Source organism: Phoca vitulina, unplaced genomic scaffold, assembly GCF_004348235.1.
Source record: "Phoca vitulina isolate PV1807 unplaced genomic scaffold, GSC_HSeal_1.0 scaffold4, whole genome shotgun sequence".
NCBI classification, from domain to species: Eukaryota; Metazoa; Chordata; class Mammalia; order Carnivora; family Phocidae; genus Phoca; species Phoca vitulina.
Genome location: NW_022589707.1, coordinates 44,039,702 through 44,050,316, shown reverse-complemented (window position 1 = coordinate 44,050,316; position 10,615 = coordinate 44,039,702). Strand labels below are relative to the sequence as shown.

Here is a 10,615-nt window from a genome sequence, read left to right as displayed (position 1 = left end):
TGATCATTATCGCTTTATGTCTTCAAATAAGGAAGTGTGAGTCTTTCAATTTTGTTCTTCTTTTCTAAGATTGTTTTGGTTATTCTGGGTACCTTGCATTTGTTTGTTTGTTTGTTTGTTTTTAAATTTAAGTGATTTTATTTTAATTTATTTTTTATGAAGTTTTTAATTTTAATTCCAATATTGTTAACAAACAGTGTTATGTTAGTTTCAGGTGTACAATATGGAGATTCAGCAATTCTGTATATTACTCAGTGCTCATCATGATTAGTGTACTCTTTAACCCCTGTCACTTATTCCTGCTCCCCCCCAGCTCCCATCTGGTAATCATCACTTTGTTCTCTATAGTTAAGAGTCTGCTTCTTGGTTTGTCTCTCTTTTTTTCTTCGCTTGTTTGTTTTGTTTTGTAAATTCTACATATGAGTGAAATCAGATGGTATTTGTCTTTTTCTGACTGACTTATTTTGCTTAGCATTATACTCCTTGTGTTTCTATATGAATATTATAATCAACTTGTGAACTTTTGAAAAAAATGTAGCTGGGATTTTGATAAGATTGCCTTGAGTCTTTAAATTGATTAATAATATTAAGTCTTCTAATCCATAAACATTGGAATGTGTTTCCATTTGTTTAGGTCTTACTTTAATTTTTTTCAATATTTCATAGTTTTCAGTGTACAAGTCTTGCATTTCTTTTGTTACATTTATTCCCAAGTATGTTATTGTTTTTGATGCTATAGTGAATGGAATTGTTTTCTTAATTTAATTTTTGAATTGTTCATTGCTAATGTAAAGAAATACAATTGATTTTTGAATATTGGTCTACTACCCTAACTTTTAAAATAGTTTTTGAGTGGATTCCTTAGGACTTTCTATGCAAGATCATATCAGGGAAGCCCTCACTGATGAGGTGGTATTTGAGCAGCATGTTTCAAGTGGGGACAAGAAGGAGGTGTAAGATCAAAGACCTTGAAATGGCACATGTATAGGTCTTCAAGGCACAGTGGGGAAACTGGTATGGGTAATGGTGAAGAAGACTTTGGATTTATCCTGGAGAAGATGGGAAGCTATTGGGTGGTTGTGAACAGCGTAGCAATATGAAATGATCTTTTCAGGCTCAGTCTTGCCCCTTATTCTAGCCATAAAGGCAGCAATCATTTCCACCTTGAACTTTACAAGTGCCCTACTGTGAGTTTGTGCCACATACTTAGTGTCCTCCCTGGGCTCCTCTACACCTATCGTATGGGACATCCCCTCAGACTCACACGTATACCATTGTGGGGGCAGGTGGGTAGACAACAGGTCCTTGGAGCACCCTTGATCCCTGGGAGACAGAAGCCAATGCTTCTTCCCTTCTCCCAGGCACATGGCTCTGAGAGGTATTCATGGTGCCCCTTACAAGTTCCTCTTGGGACAAAGCATCAGCTGATTGAGTTATACTTTTCTTTTATTGACTCTACCTCCTTTCCTATTTTAATGCCTGTTCCTTCCACCTACACGCTGGGACAAAGAAGACTTTGTCTCATACTTTACGTACACAGAAGCCTTTGTCTCATACTTTGCCTTCAGGATCTTCAGGCAGAGATACACAGGGTTTAGGAAAATCCTTCTGGCTACTGGACTGGGGAAGGGGGACAAGCAAGGGGGAAACAGAAAGAGCAATTAGAGATGATTCAGTTCTTCAGGGAGAGGTGATAGCAACTCAGCTCAGAAAGGTCTGTGAGAGTGGGAGGCATGGTTGGATTGTGGATGTTTTAGAGGTAGAGCCAATAGGATTTGTTAATGAATTGGATGTGTAGTATAAGAGTGCAGAGTCAAGGGTGACCCCAAGTGGATGAGCCATGACAGCATGGAGTTACGGATGCCTTTGGTAGTGGCTAGTTTGGAGAACTTGGTTCAGGAGAGTTAGCCTTGAGAGGCCCATCGGGCATTCAAATGGAGATTCCTTATATTACAAATATTGAAATAGAGACCAAGGGAGGTGAAAAACAATCACCTAGTTTAAGGTCATATCAGTAAGAAACCAAAATAAAAAGATAAAAGGAAGGCAGAAGAAAAAACCCGTATCTATGTATCATATCAGTATATATCCTAAATGCTTCACCTCCTCTTTCACCTGGCGTTAATCTGTTCCCAGAAATTTTGTGGGGAGAAAAGTCTTCTGGAGCAAGTGTCTGCTTTGGATTTGATGTGGTCTTAGGGACATAATGGCAGGGAAAATGAAGGCTGAATAGTTTCATGCTCTCATTTTATGTTTTCCTGAACATTTTTGATTATGTTACTTATGCCTGAGATCAACTGAGAGGTGGTGGTTCAGAATCTTTGTTACCGCCTGAGGGGGGAGAAGGGAGGCTCAGAAAGGCTAAATGATTTAACTGAAACTGCATAATTAATTAAAGTTTTTGCTGAAATGGAGATTTATGCCATGGAGCTCCCCTGTGCTGTCTCTCTACATCCCCTCCTACCTGGATGAATGTTCCAGTGGAGCCAAAGCCATTCTCTGGGCAGCTCTTCTCAGCCTGGCTTGGGAGTGTTGGAGCCTGGAGCTCTCCACACTGCTTCTTTGAATGACTCTCTGAAGTGACCAAGTGTGATCCACCACAGAGTCCCAGGACCTTACTGGGCTGCCTTACTGAGAAGGATGGTGTCTACTGATATTTCTAAACTGCTTCTGTCTAACGTCTTGCAAAAACCTGCAACTGATGGAGCAAAAGACCCTTTCATTACTGTGGCAGTAACTGAGTAAGTGAGTCACTCACTGGCCCAAGGCCAAATTCAGCTGTCAGGTGCCTGAAAGTTGTGAAGAGAAGATAATGCATTTTCCTCTCCAGGGAGAAGAAAAAACACATTTCCCTCTTTCATCTGTATCAAAGTTATCATCTTAGTGGTTATCTGAGCTTATAAAACTGAGCTTAAACTTCCATGAGCATTTATTGCCTTTTTTATTTTTAGTACCATAATGTATTTTTAATTTTGTTCTGTAAAGTGTTAACTGTCTTTGTTCAGTACCTTGCACATAGGAGTTTTCTGTCCTATATGCATTATAAAATGCTGATATGATATGAAACACCTAGCATAGATTTGGTGTTGATACGTGGTCAACAGGTGTAAGAATGAATTGTTTTACTAGCCATTGAGAACTGAGTCCTTGAGACCATCCTGGAAAGTTGTAAGAATGTGATTTGGCTTTACAGATATGGTAAAATCAAAGGACAAGGAATGGAAGGAACCATATGAAGTGTAGAGAATGGAAGGGAAAAAAAGAGTATTTTAAAATTTTCTCTATAAAAAACAATAAGAACTAAAGAGCACCCTGATAATGCCACCCAACACAGGGGGCAAACACCAGGTTTTTTATGTTTAGTGAAGATGCATAGCCTGGTGCTATAAGCCTTAAGTGTTTAAAAAACAACCATAATTACTATGTCTTTGCTTGTCACTAAGTGGGACTCTGAGACATGGTTCCAGCACCAGTACCTTTCCATGATGTGGGGCTTGGTTTTGCCTTGTTAGTAAGATAAGGTGATCAGTAGTAATTGTTGGCAGAACTCGAGAAGGGGTGGACAGACACATGGATACTTCTGCAAATGTCTTAGAACAATATACAGTTCATGCATGGATGATTACAACGGTTTGAAAGATGGTCCCCTTGCTTCCTCTGGGTGTAGTGAGAAGCACAGTTTTGTCTGTCTGTGGACTGAGAACAGGACCGGCTTCTCCTTTAGTTTGATAGTGGCCACCCTGCTGGGTCCACAGTTAGAAAGCTTTTCACCAGTTCAGGGAATTCTCAAAGACAGCATTGAAGCTAAAGAGAAAATAAAGGCAAATAAAGCTAAAATTAGAAGAGGGGAGTTCAGCATGAAATAAAAATGTAAAAAAGGTGTTATTATTGCCCTCAGATTCATGTTCAAGTTGGCCAAGGTATTTCTTTGCTGGAGTTTTGGGCTTGCCTGGTAGGTTTGGGAGCTCAGAAGAAAAGTGAGCATGGAGGACCAGGGAGCCAGGCTACATCTTATATGTAAACCAGCCACCTAGCTTCTACCCACCTGACCAGAGCTGGTCCCTAACCAGCAAAGATAGAACTGTCCTATGTGCAGCACCAGAGGCCTTCAGATCTCTGAGACAGATTAATGTTATGAATCCTACAAAAAGAATAGATCATTGCTATTAGACTAGATTCAAATAAAATACAAGATGTCTAGTTATAGGTATATTTCAAGCCATGTAATGTTTGGGACATACTTGTACTAAAAATTTATTATATATCTTAATTTCCAAATTTAACTGGGCGTCTTGTATTTTATTTAGTATATCTGGCAACTCTGTATCAGGCTAACCTATTACAAATGATGGTAAGGGGATTCGGCTCCCTTGCACCTGCTCAGTCCAGCCCGGTCTAGCCAGTATGTCCATCCACTTAAGATCCTGGGCCTTTAGTTCGTGCTCCACTGCCTTTCCAGGGTGGGCCCCCAGGTGTGCCTGAGCTCTGTACAAGCCAGTGGCTTCAGCAGCAGTAGTCTCTATAGCCTGGGTGCTTCCTGGCCACGCGTGGTCCTGTGCTTCCCCTACGCAGGCCCAGTGGGTGCTGGCATCCATGAGGTCACCATCAATCAGAACCTGCTGGCTTCACTGCAGGTGGATATTGAACCCTCCATCCAGCAGATGCACGAGGAGGAGCACGAGCAGATCAAGATCCTCAACACCAACTCCCTCCTTCATCGATAAGGTGCAGTTTCTAAAGCAGCAGAACAAATTGCTGGAGACCAAGCGGGCCCTGCTGCAGGAGCAGAAGTCAGCCAAGAGGAGCTGACCTCCCACCCCCCAGGCATCTTTGAGGCCCACATTGCTGGCCTGTAGAGGCAGTTTGAGTCGCTGCAGCTAGATGGGGGCTGCCTGGAGGTGGAGCTGCGGAATATGCAGGCCGTTGTGGAAGACTTCAAGAACAAGTACCAAGATGAAATTAATCATCCGCTGGCTGCTGAGGATGAGTTTCTGGTGCTAAAAAAGGACACAGATGCTGCCTGCATGCCTGCATGAACCAGGTGACTTTGGAGGCCAATGTAGATGACCTGATTAATGAGATCAACTTCTTCAAGACCTTCTATGAGATGGAGTTGGCAGAGCTTCAGTCCCAGATCTCGGACATGTCCATGGTGCTGTCCATGGACAACAGCCACTCCCTGGACCTGGATGGCATCATCGTTGAGGTCAGGGGCCAGACCAAGAGATGGCCAAATACAGCCAAGCTGAGACTCAGGCCTGGTACCAGATCAAGTTTGAGACCCTCAGGTCCAGGCTGGGAAGCATGAAGACGACCCCTGGAGTACCCCACTGAGATTTCAGAGATGAACTATGTCATTCAGAGGCTTCAGGCTGAGATTGACAGCAGCAAGAACCAGTGTGCTCAGTTGGAGGCTGCCATTGCTGAGGCTGAAGAACATGGGAAGCTGGCACTTAAGGATGCACGTGCCAAGTAGAAGGAGCTGGAGGCCGCCCTGTGGCAAGCCAAGCAGGACATGGCACGGCAGCTGTGCGAGTACCAGGAGCTTATGGATGTCAAGATGGCCCTCGACATTGAGATCCCCACCTCCCCCAAGCGGCTGGAGGGTGAGGAGCGCAGTTGGCGGGAGATGGTGTGGGAACTGTGAACATCTCTGTGCTGAACTCCACTGGTGGAGGTGGCAGGACGCTGGCCAGGCTGGTCTTCAGAGGAGCCATGAACAGCAGTGCCTTGAGCTTCTTGAGTGGCGGAATGCCTGGGGCCATCAAGTCCTATTCCATCAGGACCTCAGCTGCCATCCACAGGAGCATAGGAAAATGAGCCCTGGTGTGCAGAGACCCGTACCCCTGTCCTCCACAGTCACAGGAGGACTCCCATCCCTGGTCCCAAGACTGCCAGGCAGTCTGAAAAATGATGTCAGAAGAGCTTCCAATAAATCAGCCTTTCTGGAAATAAAGCAAAACCTCAAAACAAAAACAAAAAACAAGAGACATTACCTGCTTAGGAATAATAAAATCAAATGTCCAGGGATATATGTATTGGTGGGAACACCCCTAAATATGTGTCTATAGGAGAAATTCAGTACTATTTCACCTTTTTATCAGTGAATGAATAGTAAACATTATAAAAATAATACAGACCCTCCTTTTTAAAAAATATTTCTATAATCCTCATTTCCCCCTAAATTCTGGTATCCCAGTAATCATTGTTTTGGGATTTTCACAGGTAAATATGGATTTGAAGTAGTCCTGATTTCTTTGAAATGAACCCAGCTAGAGTACATTTGCAGGGATGTTGTGTCTGTACAAGGCCCATCAGTGAGTAAAGTGGGCAGGAAAAGTCTGACAGGGGTGGGATTGAAGTCATGCCTTGTCAGATAGGCAGAGCCTGGTATGGGTTTATATTGGCCTGTAAGATTATATCCTTCTCCTCTTATCCATGTTCTTCACTGTCCAAGTCATCCTTATTTAGAAAGAAGTCTTGCTGGGCATTTTCGTCTAACAGATTAGATGCATATTATAACTAAATGTTGATAATTTTGATCATTGTTGATAGTTCTCTGTTTCCTAATCCTGTCACTCTCCCTTCCTCACCACTATGGCATAACAAGGGAAGAAGTATTGCTTTCCATATTATATAGATGGAGAATTTAAAATGTGTTGAATGATTACCCTTGTGGCTGATCTTCCTCTGTCTACTCCTTATATGTATGTTGGTTCTTTCTCAGAATCTATCATTTATCCATTTCTCCTCTTACATTATATTCTTTCCTTGGGTGATCACATCTACTCTTACAGTAGATGACTGTTGATGACTTCCAAATTTCCAGTCATTGAATGCACACTTTTTAAGCACCTGCTAACAGTCCGGGTGCTGAGAACTTAGATGTGAATAAGACAGTCTCCCTTCAGTTGCCAATGTGCCAAGTGCCTATTCGACATCTCTCCTTAGATGTTCAGTGGGTGCCTGAAAGTCAGCTTCTCCAAAACAAGTCCATCATTCTCTGAATTCATTTTACAGCATTATCAATGCAGTTATCCAAGTCTAAAGGTAATCCTTGATTTCTCCCTCTAACAAAGCCCCACAACCAATTTGGTAGTTCCTTCCAAAAATTTCCTAGGAGTACAGGGCAATGATTAGAACTTTGGAGTGAGACTGCCCAAGTTAGACTCCTTGGCTCTGCAGATTTGCTGTCTGTGGGACCCTGACTCATTTTCCTCATCTGAAGATTAGGAATAAAAAAGGTACCTGACACAAAGAGCTTTTGTGAGCTTTAAATGACTTAACCCATACACAGGTCTTAGAACAGTGCCTGGCACATAGGAAACACTGAAATATTATCTATTAAAATTATTATTATGCATCTCTCTTTGCCATCACCACTGACTTAGTTTGAAGAATCATTGTCTCTCACCTGGATTATTGCAATTGCCTCCTACCTGTTTTCCTATTACCAGTCTTTCTGCTTCTTACTCATTTCTCACACTAATACCAGCATTCATTTTTAAAATAAAAACCCAACTATTTTACTTCTTAACATCCTTTGGTGACTTCTTAGCACCTTCAGAATAAACTCTAAAGTTTTCAGTATAATCTATAAGGCTTTTTATGACCTGACTTCTGCTCACTTCTCCATTTTCACTTTCTACTTTGCATGCTCTAATGTAACTGTTTTGAATCTTCCTCATTCTCATCCCTCCATTCCACCTGGCAGCTTTCAACTCATTTTTCCAGATTGATCTTAGGCATCATGTTTTCTAAGAGCCTTCTGCAATACTCTACATTGGGATTAAGAGTGCTTCTATCATGCGGGTGAAGCTGTCCATGCATCAGTATCATCCAAAGCAATGCCTAGTGAACTGTCACCCAACATGTCTTTGGGAGACCAAGTCTGGGGCTCCTGGTTCCTGGGATTGCATCATGGGCACCATGTTGCCTGCTTCATCTTTTTCATAGCCAATCTGTCTTTTTAGATCCCTATGGACAGGAAGGGGTCAGAAGAGCCCCAGAAGAGTTTGGGGCACATGTACTAGATAGTCTTAATAATGAAGGCAAGGATCACCTATTGAGCCCTCAAATGCTAAGGATGGTGCTTTGTGTACATTCTCATGTTTCGTGGCAGCAGTCCTATCAAGTAAGTCCTATTGTTATAGACAGTTTACATTAGAGGGAACTGAGGCCTAAAATCACACTGTTCATAGTTGGCAGAGTGGGAGTTTGGACTCAAAACCTGGCTGCAGAAAAGCCTGTGCTTTTGATCTGAGCTCTGTTTAGGACTCCTTGCCTGTCTGCCCTCCAGTGGCACCCCCAGGCTATCTGGATTATTTCCTCAGCACCAGTTTAGGAGATGACTAGGAGGCTTTGAGAGACCCCACAGTGGCATCTGCGGCTCAGTGGATTGCCAATTGGGAATGGGGTGCATGGTGAAAATGCTCACAAAGCTCAATAAACATGTGTCCCTGTGTTGTTGTCTGTGTAAAGAAAATGTTCACACCCATTGCTAAAGCTATGTAGTGGTGGAGGTGAGGTTGGGAGGTTGAGATCAGCTAAAATATGAACTGAAGAAAGTATAAGTCAGCTGTGAAAGATGAGTGGTGTTTCTCTGAAGTTTTGAGTGATTAATCTATTTTCTTATTTCTCTCTCTGCCCTTTCCTCATACCTTCCCCTATTCAAGCAAGGGGCTAGTCCTGTTCTCATTCAACTCAGGGGAAGCAGGTGGCAGGGCAGAAAGCAGAAATCCTGGCTTTTGCTTTTAAAATCCTAAGCCCTCTAGGTTAAGTTGGTTAAGTACAGTTAAGCGTCTGCCTTTGGCTCAGGTCATGATCCCGGGGTCCTGGGATTGAGCCTTTGGCAGGGAGCCTGCTTCTCCTTCTCCCAATACCCCTGCTTGTACTCTCTCTCTCTGTCAAATAAATAAATAAATAAAATCTTAAAAAAAAAAAAAAAGCCTAAGCCCCAAAGAGAGGAGAAGATTCAGGGCATGGATAATGTATCTTGATAAGAAACATGGAGGGAGAAGGATTTCCTCCCTTTTGAAGACTGCCATTCCTGTTTACAGTGGATGAGAGTAGAGGAGTCTATGGATCCTGAAGGAGAGACCTGGCCATCTCTTCTTGGAAGTGTGCTGAGAAGGGATGCCTATGTGGTTTATCCAGGGAGACCTATCAAGAGATCCAAGGTCTCAGGAGCAGCCTACAGAAGAAGCAAGAAGACTCACTCAGATCTGAAGACGCCATGCTGTGAAGTATGACTTGATGACCAGAAGGTCCCCTAAAGTCTTGGTGCCCCAGAAACAGCCTTCTCTCTGGACACAGAGATGAAGGATGCCAAAACAGACTGAAATTGAGTTTTCGGCCAGCCCTGGAATGAGTGCTCAGATAGAAGTTAAGCAAACATTTGGATCATATCAGCAGTTCTGGCAGGTAATCTCTGCTTTGTGCCTAGCTGGAAGCACCCCACATGTCCTTTATGCCAGCTGCTCATCCATTCCAGGTGGATAGCTTTGTGAGGTGTCTTATTCCAGTAGAGGTACTGATAGCCTGCAGTGGCAGAGCCTTCTTGGCATTAGGGCTCAGAAGCTGCCTGCCAATCAGCCATTTTGCCAGTAAGCTCTTTGAATAAACCACTGAAGCTGCAGGACCAAGACCTCTGTATTTCTTGTCCCTCTAGTAGTCTTGAGAAATGACCACAAAGGACAGGAGGCAATAAATAAATGAAAGAGGAAGCAGGAGGTGAGTTTGGGAAAGAAGGAAAAAGAACTGGAGAGCAAAGAGAGTCAGGAAAGGAGAAGGACTTGGAATTGGCTCGGGACCTCCAAAAGCTTGTTGGGGGCTCTGGTGCTATGAGCTGTCCCTGGCAGAGATATGTTGGCCTCTCCCTGGACTGTGAGGCTCAGTGAGTATTGTTTAAGCAGCGCTGAGCACTCTGCATCTCTCTTCGAAGACTCAGAGCAGGGGAGGGAAATGAAATTAAAATGTTTGACCCAACCAGCTGTTGACTCAACTCATTCTGTTGAAACATTTCCTTCAGAAGTAATAAAAATGGGAAGGTAAACGTCTGTAGCTTTCCCTTAAAAGGAGCATCTTTAAACAAATATGCTGCAAAAATTCACTTGAGATAGGACTCTGTCCTGTCTCAGACTCAAGTTGATTGCAGAATCTTCAAGGTAGATGAGACTTTCAGTGTCATCTGTCCTTCCCTCACTTAATGGTGTGCCGAGGCCCATGGAGAAGTGATTTGTTCAGGCTCTTTCAACTTGTTAGGGGCAGAGCTGATCTTGAACTGAGATCCCCATCAGTGTCCTAGTATCTGATGATTCAACTGAAGGGACTTCGATGAGGTCACTTCTTATAGAGGTGTGTGCAAAGTTAAGGAAATCCACATGGGAGGCACCTAGAAACTAGTGACAGCAGGAAGCCATTGTCTCCCCCAGGCCTTGAAGTAATCCTCTGGGAGTAGGAGCCTGGGGGAGATGTTACCTGACCTTTGGTTGTGCAGGGACACAGCCACTGCCAGAACTGTGGCACCAATGCAGGGAGGAAAGGAGGGGGAAATTCCCCAACCTCTCTCTTTTCTCTTACTCCCATCCCCTGTCAGTGCCTCCCATTGGGCAAA

At 43.4% G+C, this 10,615-nt stretch overlaps 1 pseudogene; it reads left to right on the top strand.

Annotated features, from left to right (window-relative positions):
* The first annotated feature begins 4,404 nt into the window (after positions 1–4,404).
* LOC116630641 lies at positions 4,405–5,820 on the top strand (annotated as a pseudogene).
* The last annotated feature ends 4,795 nt before the right edge of the window (positions 5,821–10,615 follow it).